At 45.3% G+C, this 25121-nt stretch overlaps 19 non-coding genes across 19 annotated transcripts; all 19 read left to right on the top strand.

Annotated features, from left to right (window-relative positions):
• The first annotated feature begins 855 nt into the window (after nucleotides 1-855).
• Nucleotides 856-1046, top strand: LOC141182453 (U2 spliceosomal RNA). The gene has a single exon (XR_012257818.1). It is a non-coding gene; the product is annotated as a U2 spliceosomal RNA (small nuclear RNA).
• A 1121-nt stretch (nucleotides 1047-2167) lies between these two features.
• LOC141182455 (U2 spliceosomal RNA) lies at nucleotides 2168-2358 on the top strand. Its single transcript, XR_012257820.1, has one exon. It is a non-coding gene; the product is annotated as a U2 spliceosomal RNA (small nuclear RNA).
• A 1119-nt stretch (nucleotides 2359-3477) lies between these two features.
• On the top strand, nucleotides 3478-3668 carry LOC141181504 (U2 spliceosomal RNA). The gene has a single exon (XR_012257074.1). It is a non-coding gene; the product is annotated as a U2 spliceosomal RNA (small nuclear RNA).
• Nucleotides 3669-4788: 1120 nt separating this feature from the next.
• Nucleotides 4789-4979, top strand: LOC141182456 (U2 spliceosomal RNA). The gene has a single exon (XR_012257821.1). It is a non-coding gene; the product is annotated as a U2 spliceosomal RNA (small nuclear RNA).
• Nucleotides 4980-6098: 1119 nt separating this feature from the next.
• On the top strand, nucleotides 6099-6289 carry LOC141182457 (U2 spliceosomal RNA). The gene has a single exon (XR_012257822.1). It is a non-coding gene; the product is annotated as a U2 spliceosomal RNA (small nuclear RNA).
• A 1117-nt stretch (nucleotides 6290-7406) lies between these two features.
• LOC141182458 (U2 spliceosomal RNA) lies at nucleotides 7407-7597 on the top strand. Its single transcript, XR_012257823.1, has one exon. It is a non-coding gene; the product is annotated as a U2 spliceosomal RNA (small nuclear RNA).
• Nucleotides 7598-8716: 1119 nt separating this feature from the next.
• On the top strand, nucleotides 8717-8907 carry LOC141182460 (U2 spliceosomal RNA). Its single transcript, XR_012257824.1, has one exon. It is a non-coding gene; the product is annotated as a U2 spliceosomal RNA (small nuclear RNA).
• A 1118-nt stretch (nucleotides 8908-10025) lies between these two features.
• Nucleotides 10026-10216, top strand: LOC141182461 (U2 spliceosomal RNA). The gene has a single exon (XR_012257825.1). It is a non-coding gene; the product is annotated as a U2 spliceosomal RNA (small nuclear RNA).
• A 1118-nt stretch (nucleotides 10217-11334) lies between these two features.
• On the top strand, nucleotides 11335-11525 carry LOC141182462 (U2 spliceosomal RNA). The gene has a single exon (XR_012257826.1). It is a non-coding gene; the product is annotated as a U2 spliceosomal RNA (small nuclear RNA).
• Nucleotides 11526-12645: 1120 nt separating this feature from the next.
• LOC141182463 (U2 spliceosomal RNA) lies at nucleotides 12646-12836 on the top strand. The gene has a single exon (XR_012257827.1). It is a non-coding gene; the product is annotated as a U2 spliceosomal RNA (small nuclear RNA).
• Nucleotides 12837-13954: 1118 nt separating this feature from the next.
• Nucleotides 13955-14145, top strand: LOC141182464 (U2 spliceosomal RNA). The gene has a single exon (XR_012257828.1). It is a non-coding gene; the product is annotated as a U2 spliceosomal RNA (small nuclear RNA).
• A 1117-nt stretch (nucleotides 14146-15262) lies between these two features.
• Nucleotides 15263-15453, top strand: LOC141181526 (U2 spliceosomal RNA). The gene has a single exon (XR_012257094.1). It is a non-coding gene; the product is annotated as a U2 spliceosomal RNA (small nuclear RNA).
• A 1115-nt stretch (nucleotides 15454-16568) lies between these two features.
• On the top strand, nucleotides 16569-16759 carry LOC141182465 (U2 spliceosomal RNA). Its single transcript, XR_012257829.1, has one exon. It is a non-coding gene; the product is annotated as a U2 spliceosomal RNA (small nuclear RNA).
• A 1114-nt stretch (nucleotides 16760-17873) lies between these two features.
• LOC141182467 (U2 spliceosomal RNA) lies at nucleotides 17874-18064 on the top strand. The gene has a single exon (XR_012257831.1). It is a non-coding gene; the product is annotated as a U2 spliceosomal RNA (small nuclear RNA).
• A 1119-nt stretch (nucleotides 18065-19183) lies between these two features.
• LOC141182468 (U2 spliceosomal RNA) lies at nucleotides 19184-19374 on the top strand. The gene has a single exon (XR_012257832.1). It is a non-coding gene; the product is annotated as a U2 spliceosomal RNA (small nuclear RNA).
• Nucleotides 19375-20493: 1119 nt separating this feature from the next.
• LOC141182469 (U2 spliceosomal RNA) lies at nucleotides 20494-20684 on the top strand. The gene has a single exon (XR_012257833.1). It is a non-coding gene; the product is annotated as a U2 spliceosomal RNA (small nuclear RNA).
• Nucleotides 20685-21799: 1115 nt separating this feature from the next.
• On the top strand, nucleotides 21800-21990 carry LOC141182472 (U2 spliceosomal RNA). The gene has a single exon (XR_012257834.1). It is a non-coding gene; the product is annotated as a U2 spliceosomal RNA (small nuclear RNA).
• Nucleotides 21991-23105: 1115 nt separating this feature from the next.
• LOC141182473 (U2 spliceosomal RNA) lies at nucleotides 23106-23296 on the top strand. Its single transcript, XR_012257835.1, has one exon. It is a non-coding gene; the product is annotated as a U2 spliceosomal RNA (small nuclear RNA).
• Nucleotides 23297-24413: 1117 nt separating this feature from the next.
• On the top strand, nucleotides 24414-24604 carry LOC141182474 (U2 spliceosomal RNA). The gene has a single exon (XR_012257836.1). It is a non-coding gene; the product is annotated as a U2 spliceosomal RNA (small nuclear RNA).
• Nucleotides 24605-25121: the final 517 nt, after the last annotated feature.

Genomic DNA, 25121 nt, shown 5'->3' on the forward strand with positions numbered 1-25121 from the left:
GCAAGCATTTTGGAGCTTTCACCTAAATAACTACAGGTGGTGAGATAAGCTGCACAATATAATTGACCTTTCAGTATATTGTTGCACACACACCATCTATTTAGCAAATGCCCTTGTTATCAACAGCAGCCTTTTAAACTCACCTGAGCTAACAGGTATGTGAGCTGGTTACTCTGCTGCGCTTAAAATTTCTTTTTTGGTTTGCTACAATGCCTTTTCTGAAACGTTGTCTCCCTCTGCTGGAACACTGACTTCTTTCATTTAATGCCTGCAGACTATAAAAGAGAAACCAACCCAAAAAGTTTGGTTGATTAGTCTGTGGCATTCTTTTAAACTGTTGCTTATGGCGGTCTCTGTGAGCTTCTCAGTGACATTCAGCCATCCAGGTATCCCGCCTGCAGTAGACGGAATGTGGCAATGGAACGCTGGCTGCGCGTGTCATAATAGGCTCTGAGCCTTTATATACCTGCGCACAGCAGCAGCCACCTTCAGTCTGCTGCTGGACAGCCAGCAGCAGCAGCAGCAGCAGGAGAGGTAATTAATCAGCAACCCTCCTGCTAAGGGTAGACAGCTGCTCGTTCCACCCCCCCCCCCCGCCTTAATTGGTTCTCCTCCCTTCCAACGGTGTTGAGGCGGGTGGGAACAGCCGGGGGTTGAGGGTACTGTGCTAAAAGAGGTGGAGTTATGCAGATCTAAAACGCGTGGATTGCAGCAGCAGCAAGCCGAAAAGTGCAGGCATGTGAGGGATCTAGAGGTTGACAGCATGTCTTCTTAACGGGAGTCCAGGTGGCCATCTCCACAAATGGACTTTTCAGAATCCTTGGGTGGCACCGTAGTCGGAAACCAATTCTGGTTATCGCTTCTCGGCCTTTTGGCTAAGATCAAGTGTAGTATCTGTTCTTATCAGTTTAATATCTGATACGTCCCCTATCTGGGGACCATATATTAAATGGATTTTTAGAACAGGGAGATGGAAAAAGAGCTTGCTCTGTCCACTCCACGCATTGACCTGGTATTGCAGTATCTCCAGGACCGGTGCACCCCTTCTTTAATGCAGTTTCTAAAATCAGAAAGAATTGAATTCAATGCTTTTTGTTCATTTGGCTTGTTTGTCGGATTTTGGGATGGACTCTTTGGCTTTGCTTTTCTTCTCCTCATTGGATTTTTCATGTTAAAAGTTGCAGAAGCCAGATGACAAGCTCATTTTGGTTCAACTTCAGCAACTGTGCATTGCATTGCCATGTAATGTAATGCAATGCTATCTATCTAGCTCTCCCTCTATACTTCCTTTTGGATAAACAGACATATTAGGCAAGCATTTTGGAGCTTTCACCTAAATAACTACAGGTGGTGAGATAAGCTGCACAATATAATTGACCTTTCAGTATATTGTTGCACACACACCATCTATTTAGCAAATGCCCTTGTTATCAACAGCAGCCTTTTAAACTCACCTGAGCTAACAGGTATGTGAGCTGGTTACTCTGCTGCGCTTAAAATTTCTTTTTTGGTTTGCTACAATGCCTTTTCTGAAACGTTGTCTCCCTCTGCTGGAACACTGACTTCTTTCATTTAATGCCTGCAGACTATAAAAGAGAAACCAACCCAAAAAGTTTGGTTGATTAGTCTGTGGCATTCTTTTAAACTGTTGCTTATGGCGGTCTCTGTGAGCTTCTCAGTGACATTCAGCCATCCAGGTATCCCGCCTGCAGTAGACGGAATGTGGCAATGGAACGCTGGCTGCGCGTGTCATAATAGGCTCTGAGCCTTTATATACCTGCGCACAGCAGCAGCCACCTTCAGTCTGCTGCTGGACAGCCAGCAGCAGCAGCAGCAGCAGGAGAGGTAATTAATCAGCAACCCTCCTGCTAAGGGTAGACAGCTGCTCGTTCCACCCCCCCCCCCCCGCCTTAATTGGTTCTCCTCCCTTCCAACGGTGTTGAGGCGGGTGGGAACAGCCGGGGGTTGAGGGTACTGTGCTAAAAGAGGTGGAGTTATGCAGATCTAAAACGCGTGGATTGCAGCAGCAGCAAGCCGAAAAGTGCAGGCATGTGAGGGATCTAGAGGTTGACAGCATGTCTTCTTAACGGGAGTCCAGGTGGCCATCTCCACAAATGGACTTTTCAGAATCCTTGGGTGGCACCGTAGTCGGAAACCAATTCTGGTTATCGCTTCTCGGCCTTTTGGCTAAGATCAAGTGTAGTATCTGTTCTTATCAGTTTAATATCTGATACGTCCCCTATCTGGGGACCATATATTAAATGGATTTTTAGAACAGGGAGATGGAAAAAGAGCTTGCTCTGTCCACTCCACGCATTGACCTGGTATTGCAGTATCTCCAGGACCGGTGCACCCCTTCTTTAATGCAGTTTCTAAAATCAGAAAGAATTGAATTCAATGCTTTTTGTTCATTTGGCTTGTTTGTCGGATTTTGGGATGGACTCTTTGGCTTTGCTTTTCTTCTCCTCATTGGATTTTTCATGTTAAAAGTTGCAGAAGCCAGATGACAAGCTCATTTTGGTTCAACTTCAGCAACTGTGCATTGCATTGCCATGTAATGTAATGCAATGCTATCTATCTAGCTCTCCCTCTATACTTCCTTTTGGATAAACAGACATATTAGGCAAGCATTTTGGAGCTTTCACCTAAATAACTACAGGTGGTGAGATAAGCTGCACAATATAATTGACCTTTCAGTATATTGTTGCACACACACCATCTATTTAGCAAATGCCCTTGTTATCAACAGCAGCCTTTTAAACTCACCTGAGCTAACAGGTATGTGAGCTGGTTACTCTGCTGCGCTTAAAATTTCTTTTTTGGTTTGCTACAATGCCTTTTCTGAAACGTTGTCTCCCTCTGCTGGAACACTGACTTCTTTCATTTAATGCCTGCAGACTATAAAAGAGAAACCAACCCAAAAAGTTTGGTTGATTAGTCTGTGGCATTCTTTTAAACTGTTGCTTATGGCGGTCTCTGTGAGCTTCTCAGTGACATTCAGCCATCCAGGTATCCCGCCTGCAGTAGACGGAATGTGGCAATGGAACGCTGGCTGCGCGTGTCATAATAGGCTCTGAGCCTTTATATACCTGCGCACAGCAGCAGCCACCTTCAGTCTGCTGCTGGACAGCCAGCAGCAGCAGCAGCAGCAGGAGAGGTAATTAATCAGCAACCCTCCTGCTAAGGGTAGACAGCTGCTCGTTCCACCCCCCCCCCCGCCTTAATTGGTTCTCCTCCCTTCCAACGGTGTTGAGGCGGGTGGGAACAGCCGGGGGTTGAGGGTACTGTGCTAAAAGAGGTGGAGTTATGCAGATCTAAAACGCGTGGATTGCAGCAGCAGCAAGCCGAAAAGTGCAGGCATGTGAGGGATCTAGAGGTTGACAGCATGTCTTCTTAACGGGAGTCCAGGTGGCCATCTCCACAAATGGACTTTTCAGAATCCTTGGGTGGCACCGTAGTCGGAAACCAATTCTGGTTATCGCTTCTCAGCCTTTTGGCTAAGATCAAGTGTAGTATCTGTTCTTATCAGTTTAATATCTGATACGTCCCCTATCTGGGGACCATATATTAAATGGATTTTTAGAACAGGGAGATGGAAAAAGAGCTTGCTCTGTCCACTCCACGCATTGACCTGGTATTGCAGTATCTCCAGGACCGGTGCACCCCTTCTTTAATGCAGTTTCTAAAATCAGAAAGAATTGAATTCAATGCTTTTTGTTCATTTGGCTTGTTTGTCGGATTTTGGGATGGACTCTTTGGCTTTGCTTTTCTTCTCCTCATTGGATTTTTCATGTTAAAAGTTGCAGAAGCCAGATGACAAGCTCATTTTGGTTCAACTTCAGCAACTGTGCATTGCATTGCCATGTAATGTAATGCAATGCTATCTATCTAGCTCTCCCTCTATACTTCCTTTTGGATAAACAGACATATTAGGCAAGCATTTTGGAGCTTTCACCTAAATAACTACAGGTGGTGAGATAAGCTGCACAATATAATTGACCTTTCAGTATATTGTTGCACACACACCATCTATTTAGCAAATGCCCTTGTTATCAACAGCAGCCTTTTAAACTCACCTGAGCTAACAGGTATGTGCGCTGGTTACTCTGCTGCGCTTAAAATTTCTTTTTTGGTTTGCTACAATGCCTTTTCTGAAACGTTGTCTCCCTCTGCTGGAACACTGACTTCTTTCATTTAATGCCTGCAGACTATAAAAGAGAAACCAACCCAAAAAGCTTGGTTGATTAGTCTGTGGCATTCTTTTAAACTGTTGCTTATGGCGGTCTCTGTGAGCTTCTCAGTGACATTCAGCCATCCAGGTATCCCGCCTGCAGTAGACGGAAAGTGGCAATGGAACGCTGGCTGCGCGTGTCATAATAGGCTCTGAGCCTTTATATACCTGCGCACAGCAGCAGCCACCTTCAGTCTGCTGCTGGACAGCCAGCAGCAGCAGCAGCAGCAGCAGGAGAGGTAATTAATCAGCAACCCTCCTGCTAAGGGTAGACAGCTGCTCGTTCCACCCCCCCCCGCCTTAATTGGTTCTCCTCCCTTCCAACGGTGTTGAGGCGGGTGGGAACAGCCGGGGGTTGAGGGTACTGTGCTAAAAGAGGTGGAGTTATGCAGATCTAAAACGCGTGGATTGCAGCAGCAGCAAGCCGAAAAGTGCAGGCATGTGAGGGATCTAGAGGTTGACAGCATGTCTTCTTAACGGGAGTCCAGGTGGCCATCTCCACAAATGGACTTTTCAGAATCCTTGGGTGGCACCGTAGTCGGAAACCAATTCTGGTTATCGCTTCTCGGCCTTTTGGCTAAGATCAAGTGTAGTATCTGTTCTTATCAGTTTAATATCTGATACGTCCCCTATCTGGGGACCATATATTAAATGGATTTTTAGAACAGGGAGATGGAAAAAGAGCTTGCTCTGTCCACTCCACGCATTGACCTGGTATTGCAGTATCTCCAGGACCGGTGCACCCCTTCTTTAATGCAGTTTCTAAAATCAGAAAGAATTGAATTCAATGCTTTTTGTTCATTTGGCTTGTTTGTCGGATTTTGGGATGGACTCTTTGGCTTTGCTTTTCTTCTCCTCATTGGATTTTTCATGTTAAAAGTTGCAGAAGCCAGATGACAAGCTCATTTTGGTTCAACTTCAGCAACTGTGCATTGCATTGCCATGTAATGTAATGCAATGCTATCTATCTAGCTCTCCCTCTATACTTCCTTTTGGATAAACAGACATATTAGGCAAGCATTTTGGAGCTTTCACCTAAATAACTACAGGTGGTGAGATAAGCTGCACAATATAATTGACCTTTCAGTATATTGTTGCACACACACCATCTATTTAGCAAATGCCCTTGTTATCAACTGCAGCCTTTTAAACTCACCTGAGCTAACAGGTATGTGAGCTGTTTACTCTGCTGCGCTTAAAATTTCTATTTTGGTTTGCTACAATGCCTTTTCTGAAACGTTGTCTCCCTCTGCTGGAACACTGACTTCTTTCATTTAATGCCTGCAGACTATAAAAGAGAAACCAACCCAAAAAGTTTGGTTGATTAGTCTGTGGCATTCTTTTAAACTGTTGCTTATGGCGGTCTCTGTGAGCTTCTCAGTGACATTCAGCCATCCAGGTATCCCGCCTGCAGTAGACGGAATGTGGCAATGGAACGCTGGCTGCGCGTGTCATAATAGGCTCTGAGCCTTTAAATACCTGCGCACAGCAGCAGCCACCTTCAGTCTGCTGCTGGACAGCCAGCAGCAGCAGCAGCAGCAGGAGAGGTAATTAATCAGCAACCCTCCTGCTAAGGGTAGACAGCTGCTCGTTCCACCCCCCCCCCCGCCTTAATTGGTTCTCCTCCCTTCCAACGGTGTTGAGGCGGGTGGGAACAGCCGGGGGTTGAGGGTACTGTGCTAAAAGAGGTGGAGTTATGCAGATCTAAAACGCGTGGATTGCAGCAGCAGCAAGCCGAAAAGTGCAGGCATGTGAGGGATCTAGAGGTTGACAGCATGTCTTCTTAACGGGAGTCCAGGTGGCCATCTCCACAAATGGACTTTTCAGAATCCTTGGGTGGCACCGTAGTCGGAAACCAATTCTGGTTATCGCTTCTCGGCCTTTTGGCTAAGATCAAGTGTAGTATCTGTTCTTATCAGTTTAATATCTGATACGTCCCCTATCTGGGGACCATATATTAAATGGATTTTTAGAACAGGGAGATGGAAAAAGAGCTTGCTCTGTCCACTCCACGCATTGACCTGGTATTGCAGTATCTCCAGGACCGGTGCACCCCTTCTTTAATGCAGTTTCTAAAATCAGAAAGAATTGAATTCAATGCTTTTTGTTCATTTGGCTTGTTTGTCGGATTTTGGGATGGACTCTTTGGCTTTGCTTTTCTTCTCCTCATTGGATTTTTCATGTTAAAAGTTGCAGAAGCCAGATGACAAGCTCATTTTGGTTCAACTTCAGCAACTGTGCATTGCATTGCCATGTAATGTAATGCAATGCTATCTATCTAGCTCTCCCTCTATACTTCCTTTTGGATAAACAGACATATTAGGCAAGCATTTTGGAGCTTTCACCTAAATAACTACAGGTGGTGAGATAAGCTGCACAATATAATTGACCTTTCAGTATATTGTTGCACACACACCATCTATTTAGCAAATGCCCTTGTTATCAACAGCAGCCTTTTAAACTCACCTGAGCTAACAGGTATGTGAGCTGGTTACTCTGCTGCGCTTAAAATTTCTTTTTTGGTTTGCTACAATGCCTTTTCTGAAACGTTGTCTCCCTCTGCTGGAACACTGACTTCTTTCATTTAATGCCTGCAGACTATAAAAGAGAAACCAACCCAAAAAGTTTGGTTGATTAGTCTGTGGCATTCTTTTAAACTGTTGCTTATGGCGGTCTCTGTGAGCTTCTCAGTGACATTCAGCCATCCAGGTATCCCGCCTGCAGTAGACGGAATGTGGCAATGGAACGCTGGCTGCGCGTGTCATAATAGGCTCTGAGCCTTTATATACCTGCGCACAGCAGCAGCCACCTTCAGTCTGCTGCTGGACAGCCAGCAGCAGCAGCAGCAGGAGAGGTAATTAATCAGCAACCCTCCTGCTAAGGGTAGACAGCTGCTCGTTCCACCCCCCCCCCCCGCCTTAATTGGTTCTCCTCCCTTCCAACGGTGTTGAGGCGGGTGGGAACAGCCGGGGGTTGAGGGTACTGTGCTAAAAGAGGTGGAGTTATGCAGATCTAAAACGCGTGGATTGCAGCAGCAGCAAGCCGAAAAGTGCAGGCATGTGAGGGATCTAGAGGTTGACAGCATGTCTTCTTAACGGGAGTTCAGGTGGCCATCTCCACAAATGGACTTTTCAGAATCCTTGGGTGGCACCGTAGTCGGAAACCAATTCTGGTTATCGCTTCTCGGCCTTTTGGCTAAGATCAAGTGTAGTATCTGTTCTTATCAGTTTAATATCTGATACGTCCCCTATCTGGGGACCATATATTAAATGGATTTTTAGAACAGGGAGATGGAAAAAGAGCTTGCTCTGTCCACTCCACGCATTGACCTGGTATTGCAGTATCTCCAGGACCGGTGCACCCCTTCTTTAATGCAGTTTCTAAAATCAGAAAGAATTGAATTCAATGCTTTTTGTTCATTTGGCTTGTTTGTCGGATTTTGGGATGGACTCTTTGGCTTTGCTTTTCTTCTCCTCATTGGATTTTTCATGTTAAAAGTTGCAGAAGCCAGATGACAAGCTCATTTTGGTTCAACTTCAGCAACTGTGCATTGCATTGCCATGTAATGTAATGCAATGCTATCTATCTAGCTCTCCCTCTATACTTCCTTTTGGATAAACAGACATATTAGGCAAGCATTTTGGAGCTTTCACCTAAATAACTACAGGTGGTGAGATAAGCTGCACAATATAATTGACCTTTCAGTATATTGTTGCACACACACCATCTATTTAGCAAATGCCCTTGTTATCAACTGCAGCCTTTTAAACTCACCTGAGCTAACAGGTATGTGAGCTGGTTACTCTGCTGCGCTTAAAATTTCTATTTTGGTTTGCTACAATGCCTTTTCTGAAACGTTGTCTCCCTCTGCTGGAACACTGACTTCTTTCATTTAATGCCTGCAGACTATAAAAGAGAAACCAACCCAAAAAGTTTGGTTGATTAGTCTGTGGCATTCTTTTAAACTGTTGCTTATGGCGGTCTCTGTGAGCTTCTCAGTGACATTCAGCCATCCAGGTATCCCGCCTGCAGTAGACGGAATGTGGCAATGGAACGCTGGCTGCGCGTGTCATAATAGGCTCTGAGCCTTTAAATACCTGCGCACAGCAGCAGCCACCTTCAGTCTGCTGCTGGACAGCCAGCAGCAGCAGCAGCAGCAGGAGAGGTAATTAATCAGCAACCCTCCTGCTAAGGGTAGACAGCTGCTCGTTCCACCCCCCCCCCCGCCTTAATTGGTTCTCCTCCCTTCCAACGGTGTTGAGGCGGGTGGGAACAGCCGGGGGTTGAGGGTACTGTGCTAAAAGAGGTGGAGTTATGCAGATCTAAAACGCGTGGATTGCAGCAGCAGCAAGCCGAAAAGTGCAGGCATGTGAGGGATCTAGAGGTTGACAGCATGTCTTCTTAACGGGAGTCCAGGTGGCCATCTCCACAAATGGACTTTTCAGAATCCTTGGGTGGCACCGTAGTCGGAAACCAATTCTGGTTATCGCTTCTCGGCCTTTTGGCTAAGATCAAGTGTAGTATCTGTTCTTATCAGTTTAATATCTGATACGTCCCCTATCTGGGGACCATATATTAAATGGATTTTTAGAACAGGGAGATGGAAAAAGAGCTTGCTCTGTCCACTCCACGCATTGACCTGGTATTGCAGTATCTCCAGGACCGGTGCACCCCTTCTTTAATGCAGTTTCTAAAATCAGAAAGAATTGAATTCAATGCTTTTTGTTCATTTGGCTTGTTTGTCGGATTTTGGGATGGACTCTTTGGCTTTGCTTTTCTTCTCCTCATTGGATTTTTCATGTTAAAAGTTGCAGAAGCCAGATGACAAGCTCATTTTGGTTCAACTTCAGCAACTGTGCATTGCATTGCCATGTAATGTAATGCAATGCTATCTATCTAGCTCTCCCTCTATACTTCCTTTTGGATAAACAGACATATTAGGCAAGCATTTTGGAGCTTTCACCTAAATAACTACAGGTGGTGAGATAAGCTGCACAATATAATTGACCTTTCAGTATATTGTTGCACACACACCATCTATTTAGCAAATGCCCTTGTTATCAACAGCAGCCTTTTAAACTCACCTGAGCTAACAGGTATGTGAGCTGGTTACTCTGCTGCGCTTAAAATTTCTTTTTTGGTTTGCTACAATGCCTTTTCTGAAACGTTGTCTCCCTCTGCTGGAACACTGACTTCTTTCATTTAATGCCTGCAGACTATAAAAGAGAAACCAACCCAAAAAGTTTGGTTGATTAGTCTGTGGCATTCTTTTAAACTGTTGCTTATGGCGGTCTCTGTGAGCTTCTCAGTGACATTCAGCCATCCAGGTATCCCGCCTGCAGTAGACGGAATGTGGCAATGGAACGCTGGCTGCGCGTGTCATAATAGGCTCTGAGCCTTTATATACCTGCGCACAGCAGCAGCCACCTTCAGTCTGCTGCTGGACAGCCAGCAGCAGCAGCAGCAGGAGAGGTAATTAATCAGCAACCCTCCTGCTAAGGGTAGACAGCTGCTCGTTCCACCCCCCCCCCCCCGCCTTAATTGGTTCTCCTCCCTTCCAACGGTGTTGAGGCGGGTGGGAACAGCCGGGGGTTGAGGGTACTGTGCTAAAAGAGGTGGAGTTATGCAGATCTAAAACGCGTGGATTGCAGCAGCAGCAAGCCGAAAAGTGCAGGCATGTGAGGGATCTAGAGGTTGACAGCATGTCTTCTTAACGGGAGTCCAGGTGGCCATCTCCACAAATGGACTTTTCAGAATCCTTGGGTGGCACCGTAGTCGGAAACCAATTCTGGTTATCGCTTCTCGGCCTTTTGGCTAAGATCAAGTGTAGTATCTGTTCTTATCAGTTTAATATCTGATACGTCCCCTATCTGGGGACCATATATTAAATGGATTTTTAGAACAGGGAGATGGAAAAAGAGCTTGCTCTGTCCACTCCACGCATTGACCTGGTATTGCAGTATCTCCAGGACCGGTGCACCCCTTCTTTAATGCAGTTTCTAAAATCAGAAAGAATTGAATTCAATGCTTTTTGTTCATTTGGCTTGTTTGTCGGATTTTGGGATGGACTCTTTGGCTTTGCTTTTCTTCTCCTCATTGGATTTTTCATGTTAAAAGTTGCAGAAGTCAGATGACAAGCTCATTTTGGTTCAACTTCAGCAACTGTGCATTGCATTGCCATGTAATGTAACGCAATGCTATCTATCTAGCTCTCCCTCTATACTTCCTTTTGGATAAACAGACATATTAGGCAAGCATTTTGGAGCTTTCACCTAAATAACTACAGGTGGTGAGATAAGCTGCACAATATAATTGACCTTTCAGTATATTGTTGCACACACACCATCTATTTAGCAAATGCCCTTGTTATCAACAGCAGCCTTTTAAACTCACCTGAGCTAACAGGTATGTGAGCTGGTTACTCTGCTGCGCTTAAAATTTCTTTTTTGGTTTGCTACAATGCCTTTTCTGAAACGTTGTCTCCCTCTGCTGGAACACTGACTTCTTTCATTTAATGCCTGCAGACTATAAAAGAGAAACCAACCCAAAAAGTTTGGTTGATTAGTCTGTGGCATTCTTTTAAACTGTTGCTTATGGCGGTCTCTGTGAGCTTCTCAGTGACATTCAGCCATCCAGGTATCCCGCCTGCAGTAGACGGAATGTGGCAATGGAACGCTGGCTGCGCGTGTCATAATAGGCTCTGAGCCTTTATATACCTGCGCACAGCAGCAGCAACCTTCAGTCTGCTGCTGGACAGCCAGCAGCAGCAGCAGCAGCAGGAGAGGTAATTAATCAGCAACCCTCCTGCTAAGGGTAGACAGCTGCTCGTTCCACCCCCCCCCCGCCTTAATTGGTTCTCCTCCCTTCCAACGGTGTTGAGGCGGGTGGGAACAGCCGGGGGTTGAGGGTACTGTGCTAAAAGAGGTGGAGTTATGCAGATCTAAAACGCGTGGATTGCAGCAGCAGCAAGCCGGAAAGTGCAGGCATGTGAGGGATCTAGAGGTTAACAGCATGTCTTCTTAACGGGAGTCCAGGTGGCCATCTCCACAAATGGACTTTTCAGAATCCTTGGGTGGCACCGTAGTCGGAAACCAATTCTGGTTATCGCTTCTCGGCCTTTTGGCTAAGATCAAGTGTAGTATCTGTTCTTATCAGTTTAATATCTGATACGTCCCCTATCTGGGGACCATATATTAAATGGATTTTTAGAACAGGGAGATGGAAAAAGAGCTTGCTCTGTCCACTCCACGCATTGACCTGGTATTGCAGTATCTCCAGGACCGGTGCACCCCTTCTTTAATGCAGTTTCTAAAATCAGAAAGAATTGAATTCAATGCTTTTTGTTCATTTGGCTTGTTTGTCGGATTTTGGGATGGACTCTTTGGCTTTGCTTTTCTTCTCCTCATTGGATTTTTCATGTTAAAAGTTGCAGAAGCCAGATGACAAGCTCATTTTGGTTCAACTTCAGCAACTGTGCATTGCATTGCCATGTAATGTAATGCAATGCTATCTATCTAGCTCTCCCTCTATACTTCCTTTTGGATAAACAGACATATTAGGCAAGCATTTTGGAGCTTTCACCTAAATAACTACAGGTGGTGAGATAAGCTGCACAATATAATTGACCTTTCAGTATATTGTTGCACACACACCATCTATTTAGCAAATGCCCTTGTTATCAACAGCAGCCTTTTAAACTCACCTGAGCTAACAGGTATGTGAGCTGGTTACTCTGCTGCGCTTAAAATTTCTTTTTTGGTTTGCTACAATGCCTTTTCTGAAACGTTGTCTCCCTCTGCTGGAACACTGACTTCTTTCATTTAATGCCTGCAGACTATAAAAGAGAAACCAACCCAAAAAGTTTGGTTGATTAGTCTGTGGCATTCTTTTAAACTGTTGCTTATGGCGGTCTCTGTGAGCTTCTCAGTGACATTCAGCCATCCAGGTATCCCGCCTGCAGTAGACGGAATGTGGCAATGGAACGCTGGCTGCGCGTGTCATAATAGGCTCTGAGCCTTTATATACCTGCGCACAGCAGCAGCCACCTTCAGTCTGCTGCTGGACAGCCAGCAGCAGCAGCAGCAGGAGAGGTAATTAATCAGCAACCCTCCTGCTAAGGGTAGACAGCTGCTCGTTCCACCCCCCCCCCCCCCCGCCTTAATTGGTTCTCCTCCCTTCCAACGGTGTTGAGGCGGGTGGGAACAGCCGGGGGTTGAGGGTACTGTGCTAAAAGAGGTGGAGTTATGCAGATCTAAAACGCGTGGATTGCAGCAGCAGCAAGCCGAGAAGTGCAGGCATGTGAGGGATCTAGAGGTTGACAGCATGTCTTCTTAACGGGAGTCCAGGTGGCCATCTCCACAAATGGACTTTTCAGAATCCTTGGGTGGCACCGTAGTCGGAAACCAATTCTGGTTATCGCTTCTCGGCCTTTTGGCTAAGATCAAGTGTAGTATCTGTTCTTATCAGTTTAATATCTGATACGTCCCCTATCTGGGGACCATATATTAAATGGATTTTTAGAACAGGGAGATGGAAAAAGAGCTTGCTCTGTCCACTCCACGCATTGACCTGGTATTGCAGTATCTCCAGGACCGGTGCACCCCTTCTTTAATGCAGTTTCTAAAATCAGAAAGAATTGAATTCAATGCTTTTTGTTCATTTGGCTTGTTTGTCGGATTTTGGGATGGACTCTTTGGCTTTGCTTTTCTTCTCCTCATTGGATTTTTCATGTTAAAAGTTGCAGAAGCCAGATGACAAGCTCATTTTGGTTCAACTTCAGCAACTGTGCATTGCATTGCCATGTAATGTAATGCAATGCTATCTATCTAGCTCTCCCTCTATACTTCCTTTTGGATAAACAGACATATTAGGCAAGCATTTTGGAGCTTTCACCTAAATAACTACAGGTGGTGAGATAAGCTGCACAATATAATTGACCTTTCAGTATATTGTTGCACACACACCATCTATTTAGCAAATGCCCTTGTTATCAACAGCAGCCTTTTAAACTCACCTGAGCTAACAGGTATGTGAGCTGGTTACTCTGCTGCGCTTAAAATTTCTTTTTTGGTTTGCTACAATGCCTTTTCTGAAACGTTGTCTCCCTCTGCTGGAACACTGACTTCTTTCATTTAATGCCTGCAGACTATAAAAGAGAAACCAACCCAAAAAGTTTGGTTGATTAGTCTGTGGCATTCTTTTAAACTGTTGCTTATGGCGGTCTCTGTGAGCTTCTCAGTGACATTCAGCCATCCAGGTATCCCGCCTGCAGTAGACGGAATGTGGCAATGGAACGCTGGCTGCGCGTGTCATAATAGGCTCTGAGCCTTTATATACCTGCGCACAGCAGCAGACACCTTCAGTCTGCTGCTGGACAGCCAGCAGCAGCAGCAGCAGGAGAGGTAATTAATCAGCAACCCTCCTGCTAAGGGTAGACAGCTGCTCGTTCCACCCCCCCCCCAACGCCTTAATTGGTTCTCCTCCCTTCCAACGGTGTTGAGGCGGGTGGGAACAGCCGGGGGTTGAGGGTACTGTGCTAAAAGAGGTGGAGTTATGCAGATCTAAAACGCGTGGATTGCAGCAGCAGCAAGCCGAAAAGTGCAGGCATGTGAGGGATCTAGAGGTTGACAGCATGTCTTCTTAACGGGAGTCCAGGTGGCCATCTCCACAAATGGACTTTTCAGAATCCTTGGGTGGCACCGTAGTCGGAAACCAATTCTGGTTATCGCTTCTCGGCCTTTTGGCTAAGATCAAGTGTAGTATCTGTTCTTATCAGTTTAATATCTGATACGTCCCCTATCTGGGGACCATATATTAAATGGATTTTTAGAACAGGGAGATGGAAAAAGAGCTTGCTCTGTCCACTCCACGCATTGACCTGGTATTGCAGTATCTCCAGGACCGGTGCACCCCTTCTTTAATGCAGTTTCTAAAATCAGAAAGAATTGAATTCAATGCTTTTTGTTCATTTGGCTTGTTTGTCGGATTTTGGGATGGACTCTTTGGCTTTGCTTTTCTTCTCCTCATTGGATTTTTCATGTTAAAAGTTGCAGAAGCCAGATGACAAGCTCATTTTGGTTCAACTTCAGCAACTGTGCATTGCATTGCCATGTAATGTAATGCAATGCTATCTATCTAGCTCTCCCTCTATACTTCCTTTTGGATAAACAGACATATTAGGCAAGCATTTTGGAGCTTTCACCTAAATAACTACAGGTGGTGAGATAAGCTGCACAATATAATTGACCTTTCAGTATATTGTTGCACACACACCATCTATTTAGCAAATGCCCTTGTTATCAACAGCAGCCTTTTAAACTCACCTGAGCTAACAGGTATGTGAGCTGGTTACTCTGCTGCGCTTAAAATTTCTTTTTTGGTTTGCTACAATGCCTTTTCTGAAACGTTGTCTCCCTCTGCTGGAACACTGACTTCTTTCATTTAATGCCTGCAGACTATAAAAGAGAAACCAACCCAAAATGTTTGGTTGATTAGTCTGTGGCATTCTTTTAAACTGTTGCTTATGGCGGTCTCTGTGAGCTTCTCAGTGACATTCAGCCATCCAGGTATCCCGCCTGCAGTAGACGGAATGTGGCAATGGAACGCTGGCTGCGCGTGTCATAATAGGCTCTGAGCCTTTATATACCTGCGCACAGCAGCAGCCACCTTCAGTCTGCTGCTGGACAGCCAGCAGCAGCAGCAGGAGAGGTAATTAATCAGCAACCCTCCTGCTAAGGGTAGACAGCTGCTCGTTCCACCCCCCCCCCCCCCCGCCTTAATTGGTTCTCCTCCCTTCCAACGGTGTTGAGGCGGGTGGGAACAGCCGGGGGTTGAGGGTACTGTGCTAAAAGAGGTGGAGTTATGCAGATCTAAAACGCGTGGATTGCAGCAGCAGCAAGCCGAAAAGTGCAGGCATGTGAGGGATCTAGAGGTTGACAGCATGTCTTCTTAACGGGAGTCCAGGTGGCCATCTCCACAAATGGACTTTTCAGAATCCTTGGGTGGCACCGTAGTCGGAAACCAATTCTGGTTATCGCTTCTCGGCCTTTTGGCTAAGATCAAGTGTAGTATCTGTTCTTATCAGTTTAATATCTGATACGTCCCCTATCTGGGGACCATATATTAAATGGATTTTTAGAACAGGGAGATGGAAAAAGAGCTTGCTCTGTCCACTCCACGCATTGACCTGGTATTGCAGTATCTCCAGGACTGGTGCACCCCTTCTTTAATGCAGTTTCTAAAATCAGAAAGAATTGAATTCAATGCTTTTTGTTCATTTGGCTTGTTTGTCGGATTTTGGGATGGACTCTTTGGCTTTGCTTTTCTTCTCTTCATTGGATTTTTCATGTTAAAAGTTGCAGAAGCCAGATGACAAGCTCATTTTGGTTCAACTTCAGCAACTGTGCATTGCATTGCCATGTAATGTAATGCAATGCTATCTATCTAGCTCTCCCTCTATACTTCCTTTTGGATAAACAGACATATTAGGCAAGCATTTTGGAGCTTTCACCTAAATAACTACAGGTGGTGAGATAAGCTGCACAATATAATTGACCTTTCAGTATATTGTTGCACACACACCATCTATTTAGCAAATGCCCTTGTTATCAACAGCAGCCTTTTAAACTCACCTGAGCTAACAGGTATGTGAGCTGGTTACTCTGCTGCGCTTAAAATTTCTTTTTTGGTTTGCTACAATGCCTTTTCTGAAACGTTGTCTCCCTCTGCTGGAACACTGACTTCTTTCATTTAATGCCTGCAGACTATAAAAGAGAAACCAACCCAAAAAGTTTGGTTGATTAGTCTGTGGCATTCTTTTAAACTGTTGCTTATGGCGGTCTCTGTGAGCTTCTCAGTGACATTCAGCCATCCAGGTATCCCGCCTGCAGTAGACGGAATGTGGCAATGGAACGCTGGCTGCGCGTGTCATAATAGGCTCTGAGCCTTTATATACCTGCGCACAGCAGCAGCCACCTTCAGTCTGCTGCTGGACAGCCAGCAGCAGCAGCAGCAGGAGAGGTAATTAATCAGCAACCCTCCTGCTAAGGGTAGACAGCTGCTCGTTCCACCCCCCCCCCGCCTTAATTGGTTCTCCTCCCTTCCAACGGTGTTGAGGCGGGTGGGAACAGCCGGGGGTTGAGGGTACTGTGCTAAAAGAGGTGGAGTTATGCAGATCTAAAACGCGTGGATTGCAGCAGCAGCAAGCCGAAAAGTGCAGGCATGTGAGGGATCTAGAGGTTGACAGCATGTCTTCTTAACGGGAGTCCAGGTGGCCATCTCCACAAATGGACTTTTCAGAATCCTTGGGTGGCACCGTAGTCGGAAACCAATTCTGGTTATCGCTTCTCGGCCTTTTGGCTAAGATCAAGTGTAGTATCTGTTCTTATCAGTTTAATATCTGATACGTCCCCTATCTGGGGACCATATATTAAATGGATTTTTAGAACAGGGAGATGGAAAAAGAGCTTGCTCTGTCCACTCCACGCATTGACCTGGTATTGCAGTATCTCCAGGACCGGTGCACCCCTTCTTTAATGCAGTTTCTAAAATCAGAAAGAATTGAATTCAATGCTTTTTGTTCATTTGGCTTGTTTGTCGGATTTTGGGATGGACTCTTTGGCTTTGCTTTTCTTCTCCTCATTGGATTTTTCATGTTAAAAGTTGCAGAAGCCAGATGACAAGCTCATTTTGGTTCAACTTCAGCAACTGTGCATTGCATTGCCATGTAATGTAATGCAATGCTATCTATCTAGCTCTCCCTCTATACTTCCTTTTGGATAACAGACATATTAGGCAAGCATTTTGGAGCTTTCACCTAAATAACTACAGGTGGTGAGATAAGCTGCACAATATAATTGACCTTTCAGTATATTGTTGCACACACACCATCTATTTAGCAAATGCCCTTGTTATCAACAGCAGCCTTTTAAACTCACCTGAGCTAACAGGTATGTGAGCTGGTTACTCTGCTGCGCTTAAAATTTCTTTTTTGGTTTGCTACAATGCCTTTTCTGAAACGTTGTCTCCCTCTGCTGGAACACTGACTTCTTTCATTTAATGCCTGCAGACTATAAAAGAGAAACCAACCCAAAAAGTTTGGTTGATTAGTCTGTGGCATTCTTTTAAACTGTTGCTTATGGCGGTCTCTGTGAGCTTCTCAGTGACATTCAGTCATCCAGGTATCCCGCCTGCAGTAGACGGAATGTGGCAATGGAACGCTGGCTGCGCGTGTCATAATAGGCTCTGAGCCTTTATATACCTGCGCACAGCAGCAGCCACCTTCAGTCTGCTGCTGGACAGCCAGCAGCAGCAGCAGCAGGAGAGGTAATTAATCAGCAACCCTCCTGCTAAGGGTAGACAGCTGCTCGTTCCACCCCCCCCCCGCCTTAATTGGTTCTCCTCCCTTCCAACGGTGTTGAGGCGGGTGGGAACAGCCGGGGGTTGAGGGTACTGTGCTAAAAGAGGTGGAGTTATGCAGATCTAAAACGCGTGGATTGCAGCAGCAGCAAGCCGAAAAGTGCAGGCATGTGAGGGATCTAGAGGTTGACAGCATGTCTTCTTAACGGGAGTCCAGGTGGCCATCTCCACAAATGGACTTTTCAGAATCCTTGGGTGGCACCGTAGTCGGAAACCAATTCTGGTTATCGCTTCTCGGCCTTTTGGCTAAGATCAAGTGTAGTATCTGTTCTTATCAGTTTAATATCTGATACGTCCCCTATCTGGGGACCATATATTAAATGGATTTTTAGAACAGGGAGATGGAAAAAGAGCTTGCTCTGTCCACTCCACGCATTGACCTGGTATTGCAGTATCTCCAGGACCGGTGCACCCCTTCTTTAATGCAGTTTCTAAAATCAGAAAGAATTGAATTCAATGCTTTTTGTTCATTTGGCTTGTTTGTCGGATTTTGGGATGGACTCTTTGGCTTTGCTTTTCTTCTCCTCATTGGATTTTTCATGTTAAAAGTTGCAGAAGCCAGATGACAAGCTCATTTTGGTTCAACTTCAGCAACTGTGCATTGCATTGCCATGTAATGTAATGCAATGCTATCTATCTAGCTCTCCCTCTATACTTCCTTTTGGATAAACAGACATATTAGGCAAGCATTTTGGAGCTTTCACCTAAATAACTACAGGTGGTGAGATAAGCTGCACAATATAATTGACCTTTCAGTATATTGTTGCACACACACCATCTATTTAGCAAATGCCCTTGTTATCAACAGCAGCCTTTTAAACTCACCTGAGCTAACAGGTATGTGAGCTGGTTACTCTGCTGCGCTTAAAATTTCTTTTTTGGTTTGCTACAATGCCTTTTCTGAAACGTTGTCTCCCTCTGCTGGAACACTGACTTCTTTCATTTAATGCCTGCAGACTATAAAAGAGAAACCAACCCAAAAAGTTTGGTTGATTAGTCTGTGGCATTCTTTTAAACTGTTGCTTATGGCGGTCTCTGTGAGCTTCTCAGTGACATTCAGTCATCCAGGTATCCCGCCTGCAGTAGACGGAATGTGGCAATGGAACGCTGGCTGCGCGTGTCATAATAGGCTCTGAGCCTTTATATACCTGCGCACAGCAGCAGCCACCTTCAGTCTGCTGCTGGACAGCCAGCAGCAGCAGCAGCAGGAGAGGTAATTAATCAGCAACCCTCCTGCTAAGGGTAGACAGCTGCTCGTTCCACCCCCCCCCCCCCCGCCTTAATTGGTTCTCCTCCCTTCCAACGGTGTTGAGGCGGGTGGGAACAGCCGGGGGTTGAGGGTACTGTGCTAAAAGAGGTGGAGTTATGCAGATCTAAAACGCGTGGATTGCAGCAGCAGCAAGCCGAAAAGTGCAGGCATGTGAGGGATCTAGAGGTTCACAGCATGTCTTCTTAACGGGAGTCCAGGTGGCCATCTCCACAAATGGACTTTTCAGAATCCTTGGGTGGCACCGTAGTCAGAAACCAATTCTGGTTATCGCTTCTCGGCCTTTTGGCTAAGATCAAGTGTAGTATCTGTTCTTATCAGTTTAATATCTGATACGTCCCCTATCTGGGGACCATATATTAAATGGATTTTTAGAACAGGGAGATGGAAAAAGAGCTTGCTCTGTCCACTCCACGCATTGACCTGGTATTGCAGTATCTCCAGGACCGGTGCACCCCTTCTTTAATGCAGTTTCTAAAATCAGAAAGAATTGAATTCAATGCTTTTTGTTCATTTGGCTTGTTTGTCGGATTTTGGGATGGACTCTTTGGCTTTGCTTTTCTTCTCCTCATTGGATTTTTCATGTTAAAAGTTGCAGAAGTCAGATGACAAGCTCATTTTGGTTCAACTTCAGCAACTGTGCATTGCATTGCCATGTAATGTAACGCAATGCTATCTATCTAGCTCTCCCTCTATACTTCCTTTTGGATAAACAGACATATTAGGCAAGCATTTTGGAGCTTTCACCTAAATAACTACAGGTGGTGAGATAAGCTGCACAATATAATTGACCTTTCAGTATATTGTTGCACACACACCATCTATTTAGCAAATGCCCTTGTTATCAACAGCAGCCTTTTAAACTCACCTGAGCTAACAGGTATGTGAGCTGGTTACTCTGCTGCGCTTAAAATTTCTTTTTTGGTTTGCTACAATGCCTTTTCTGAAACGTTGTCTCCCTCTGCTGGAACACTGACTTCTTTCATTTAATGCCTGCAGACTATAAAAGAGAAACCAACCCAAAAAGTTTGGTTGATTAGTCTGTGGCATTCTTTTAAACTGTTGCTTATGGCGGTCTCTGTGAGCTTCTCAGTGACATTCAGCCATCCAGGTATCCCGCCTGCAGTAGACGGAATGTGGCAATGGAACGCTGGCTGCGCGTGTCATAATAGGCTCTGAGCCTTTATATACCTGCGCACAGCAGCAGCCACCTTCAGTCTGCTGCTGGACAGCCAGCAGCAGCAGCAGCAGGAGAGGTAATTAATCAGCAACCCTCCTGCTAAGGGTAGACAGCTGCTCGTTCCACCACCCCCCCCCCCGCCTTAATTTCTTCTCCTCCCTGCCAAAGGTGTTGAGGCGGGTGGGAACAGCCGGGGGTTGAGGGTACTGTGCTAAAAGAGGTGGAGTTATGCAGATCTAAAACGCGTGGATTGCAGCAGCAGCAAGCCGAAAAGTGCAGGCATGTGAGGGATCTAGAGGTTGACAGCATGTCTTCTTAACGGGAGTCCAGGTGGCCATCTCCACAAATGGACTTTTCAGAATCCTTGGGTGGCACCGTAGTCGGAAACCAATTCTGGTTATCGCTTCTCGGCCTTTTGGCTAAGATCAAGTGTAGTATCTGTTCTTATCAGTTTAATATCTGATACGTCCCCTATCTGGGGACCATATATTAAATGGATTTTTAGAACAGGGAGATGGAAAAAGAGCTTGCTCTGTCCACTCCACGCATTGACCTGGTATTGCAGTATCTCCAGGACCGGTGCACCCCTTCTTTAATGCAGTTTCTAAAATCAGAAAGAATTGAATTCAATGCTTTTTGTTCATTTGGCTTGTTTGTCGGATTTTGGGATGGACTCTTTGGCTTTGCTTTTCTTCTCCTCATTGGATTTTTCATGTTAAAAGTTGCAGAAGCCAGATGACAAGCTCATTTTGGTTCAACTTCAGCAACTGTGCATTGCATTGCCATGTAATGTAATGCAATGCTATCTATCTAGCTCTCCCTCTATACTTCCTTTTGGATAAACAGACATATTAGGCAAGCATTTTGGAGCTTTCACCTAAATAACTACAGGTGGTGAGATAAGCTGCACAATATAATTGACCTTTCAGTATATTGTTGCACACACACCATCTATTTAGCAAATGCCCTTGTTATCAACAGCAGCCTTTTAAACTCACCTGAGCTAACAGGTATGTGCGCTGGTTACTCTGCTGCGCTTAAAATTTCTTTTTTGGTTTGCTACAATGCCTTTTCTGAAACGTTGTCTCCCTCTGCTGGAACACTGACTTCTTTCATTTAATGCCTGCAGACTATAAAAGAGAAACCAACCCAAAAAGTGTGGTTGATTAGTCTGTGGCATTCTTTTAAACTGTTGCTTATGGCGGTCTCTGTGAGCTTCTCAGTGACATTCAGCCATCCAGGTATCCCGCCTGCAGTAGACGGAATGTGGCAATGGAACGCTGGCTGCGCGTGTCATAATAGGCTCTGAGCCTTTATATACCTGCGCACAGCAGCAGCCACCTTCAGTCTGCTGCTGGACAGCCAGCAGCAGCAGCAGCAGGAGAGGTAATTAATCAGCAACCCTCCTGCTAAGGGTAGACAGCTGCTCGTTCCACCCCCCCCCCGCCTTAATTGGTTCTCCTCCCTTCCAACGGTGTTGAGGCGGGTGGGAACAGCCGGGGGTTGAGGGTACTGTGCTAAAAGAGGTGGAGTTATGTAGATCTAAAACGCGTGGATTGCAGCAGCAGCAAGCCGAAAAGTGCAGGCATGTGAGGGATCTAGAGGTTGACAGCATGTCTTCTTAACGGGAGTCCAGGTGGCCATCTCCACAAATGGACTTTTCAAAATCCTTGGGTGGCACCGTAGTCGGAAACCAATTCTGGTTATCGCTTCTCGGCCTTTTGGCTAAGATCAAGTGTAGTATCTGTTCTTATCAGTTTAATATCTGATACGTCCCCTATCTGGGGACCATATATTAAATGGATTTTTAGAACAGGGAGATGGAAAAAGAGCTTGCTCTGTCCACTCCACGCATTGACCTGGTATTGCAGTATCTCCAGGACCGGTGCACCCCTTCTTTAATGCAGTTTCTAAAATCAGAAAGAATTGAATTCAATGCTTTTTGTTCATTTGGCTTGTTTGTCGGATTTTGGGATGGACTCTTTGGCTTTGCTTTTCTTCTCCTCATTGGATTTTTCATGTTAAAAGTTGCAGAAGCCAGATGACAAGCTCATTTTGGTTCAACTTCAGCAACTGTGCATTGCATTGCCATGTAATGTAATGCAATGCTATCTATCTAGCTCTCCCTCTATACTTCCTTTTGGATAAACAGACATATTAGGCAAGCATTTTGGAGCTTTCACCTAAATAACTACAGGTGGTGAGATAAGCTGCACAATATAATTGACCTTTCAGTATATTGTTGCACACACACCATCTATTTAGCAAATGCCCTTGTTATCAACAGCAGCCTTTTAAACTCACCTGAGCTAACAGGTATGTGAGCTGGTTACTCTGCTGCGCTTAAAATTTCTTTTTTGGTTTGCTACAATGCCTTTTCTGAAACGTTGTCTCCCTCTGCTGGAACACTGACTTCTTTCATTTAATGCCTGCAGACTATAAAAGAGAAACCAACCCAAAAAGTTTGGTTGATTAGTCTGTGGCATTCTTTTAAACTGTTGCTTATGGCGGTCTCTGTGAGCTTCTCAGTGACATTCAGCCATCCAGGTATCCCGCCTGCAGTAGACGGAATGTGGCAATGGAACGCTGGCTGCGCGTGTCATAATAGGCTCTGAGCCTTTATATACCTGCGCACAGCAGCAGCCACCTTCAGTCTGCTGCTGGACAGCCAGCAGCAGCAGCAGCAGCAGGAGAGGTAATTAATCAGCAACTCTCCTGCTAAGGGTAGACAGCTGCTCGTTCCACCCCCCCGCCTTAATTGGTTCTCCTCCCTTCCAACGGTGTTGAGGCGGGTGGGAACAGCCGGGGGTTGAGGGTACTGTGCTAAAAGAGGTGGAGTTATGCAGATCTAAAACGCGTGGATTGCAGCAGCAGCAAGCCGAAAAGTGCAGGCATGTGAGGGATCTAGAGGTTGACAGCATGTCTTCTTAACGGGAGTCCAGGTGGCCATCTCCACAAATGGACTTTTCAGAATCCTTGGGTGGCACCGTAGTCGGAAACCAATTCTGGTTATCGCTTCTCGGCCTTTTGGCTAAGATCAAGTGTAGTATCTGTTCTTATCAGTTTAATATCTGATACGTCCCCTATCTGGGGACCATATATTAAATGGATTTTTAGAACAGGGAGATGGAAAAAGAGCTTGCTCTGTCCACTCCACGCATTGACCTGGTATTGCAGTATCTCCAGGACCGGTGCACCCCTTCTTTAATGCAGTTTCTAAAATCAGAAAGAATTGAATTCAATGCTTTTTGTTCATTTGGCTTGTTTGTCGGATTTTGGGATGGACTCTGGCTTTGCTTTTCTTCTCCTCATTGGATTTTTCATGTTAAAAGTTGCAGAAGCCAGATGACAAGCTCATTTTAGTTCAACTTCAGCAACTGTGCATTGCATTGCCATGTAATGTAATGCAATGCTATCTATCTAGCTCTCCCTCTATACTTCCTTTTGGATAAACAGACATATTAGGCAAGCATTTTGGAGCTTTCACCTAAATAACTACAGGTGGTGAGATAAGCTGCACAATATAATTGACCTTTCAGTATATTGTTGCACACACACCATCTATTTAGCAAATGCCCTTGTTATCAACAGCAGCCTTTTAAACTCACCTGAGCTAACAGGTATGTGAGCTGGTTACTCTGCTGCGCTTAAAATTTCTTTTTTGGTTTGCTACAATGCCTTTTCTGAAACGTTGTCTCCCTCTGCTGGAACACTGACTTCTTTCATTTAATGCCTGCAGACTATAAAAGAGAAACCAACCCAAAAAGTTTGGTTGATTAGTCTGTGGCATTCTTTTAAACTGTTGCTTATGGCGGTCTCTGTGAGCTTCTCAGTGACATTCAGCCATCCAGGTATCCCGCCTGCAGTAGACGGAATGTGGCAATGGAACGCTGGCTGCGCGTGTCATAATAGGCTCTGGGCCTTTATATACCTGCGCACAGCAGCAGCCACCTTCAGTCTGCTGCTGGACAGCCAGCAGCAGCAGCAGCAGGAGAGGTAATTAATCAGCAACCCTCCTGCTAAGGGTAGACAGCTGCTCGTTCCACCCCCCCCCCCCCCGCCTTAATTGGTTCTCCTCCCTTCCAACGGTGTTGAGGCGGGTGGGAACAGCCGGGGGTTGAGGATACTGTGCTAAAAGAGGTGGAGTTATGCAGATCTAAAACGCGTGGATTGCAGCAGCAGCAAGCCGAAAAGTGCAGGCATGTGAGGGATCTAGAGGTTGACAGCATGTCTTCTTAACGGGAGTCCAGGTGGCCATCTCCACAAATGGACTTTTCAGAATCCTTGGGTGGCACCGTAGTCGGAAACCAATTCTGGTTATCGCTTCTCGGCCTTTTGGCTAAGATCAAGTGTAGTATCTGTTCTTATCAGTTTAATATCTGATACGTCCCCTATCTGGGGACCATATATTAAATGGATTTTTAGAACAGGGAGATGGAAAAAGAGCTTGCTCTGTCCACTCCACGCATTGACCTGGTATTGCAGTATCTCCAGGACCGGTGCACCCCTTCTTTAATGCAGTTTCTAAAATCAGAAAGAATTGAATTCAATGCTTTTTGTTCATTTGGCTTGTTTGTCGGATTTTGGGATGGACTCTTTGGCTTTGCTTTTCTTCTCCTCATTGGATTTTTCATGTTAAAAGTTGCAGAAGCCAGATGACAAGCTCATTTTGGTTCAACTTCAGCAACTGTGCATTGCATTGCCATGTAATGTAATGCAATGCTATCTATCTAGCTCTCCCTCTATACTTCCTTTTGGATAAACAGACATATTAGGCAAGCATTTTGGAGCTTTCACCTAAATAACTACAGGTGGTGAGATAAGCTGCACAATATAATTGACCTTTCAGTATATTGTTGCACACACACCATCTATTTAGCAAATGCCCTTGTTATCAACAGCAGCCTTTTAAACTCACCTGAGCTAACAGGTATGTGAGCTGGTTACTCTGCTGCGCTTAAAATTTCTTTTTTGGTTTGCTACAATGCCTTTTCTGAAACGTTGTCTCCCTCTGCTGGAACACTGAC

This window comes from Phyllobates terribilis, unplaced genomic scaffold (genome assembly GCF_046119375.1).
Source record: "Phyllobates terribilis strain yellow unplaced genomic scaffold, ASM4611937v1 Scaffold_34__1_contigs__length_13252353, whole genome shotgun sequence".
Lineage (NCBI taxonomy): Eukaryota > Metazoa > Chordata > Amphibia > Anura > Dendrobatidae > Phyllobates > Phyllobates terribilis.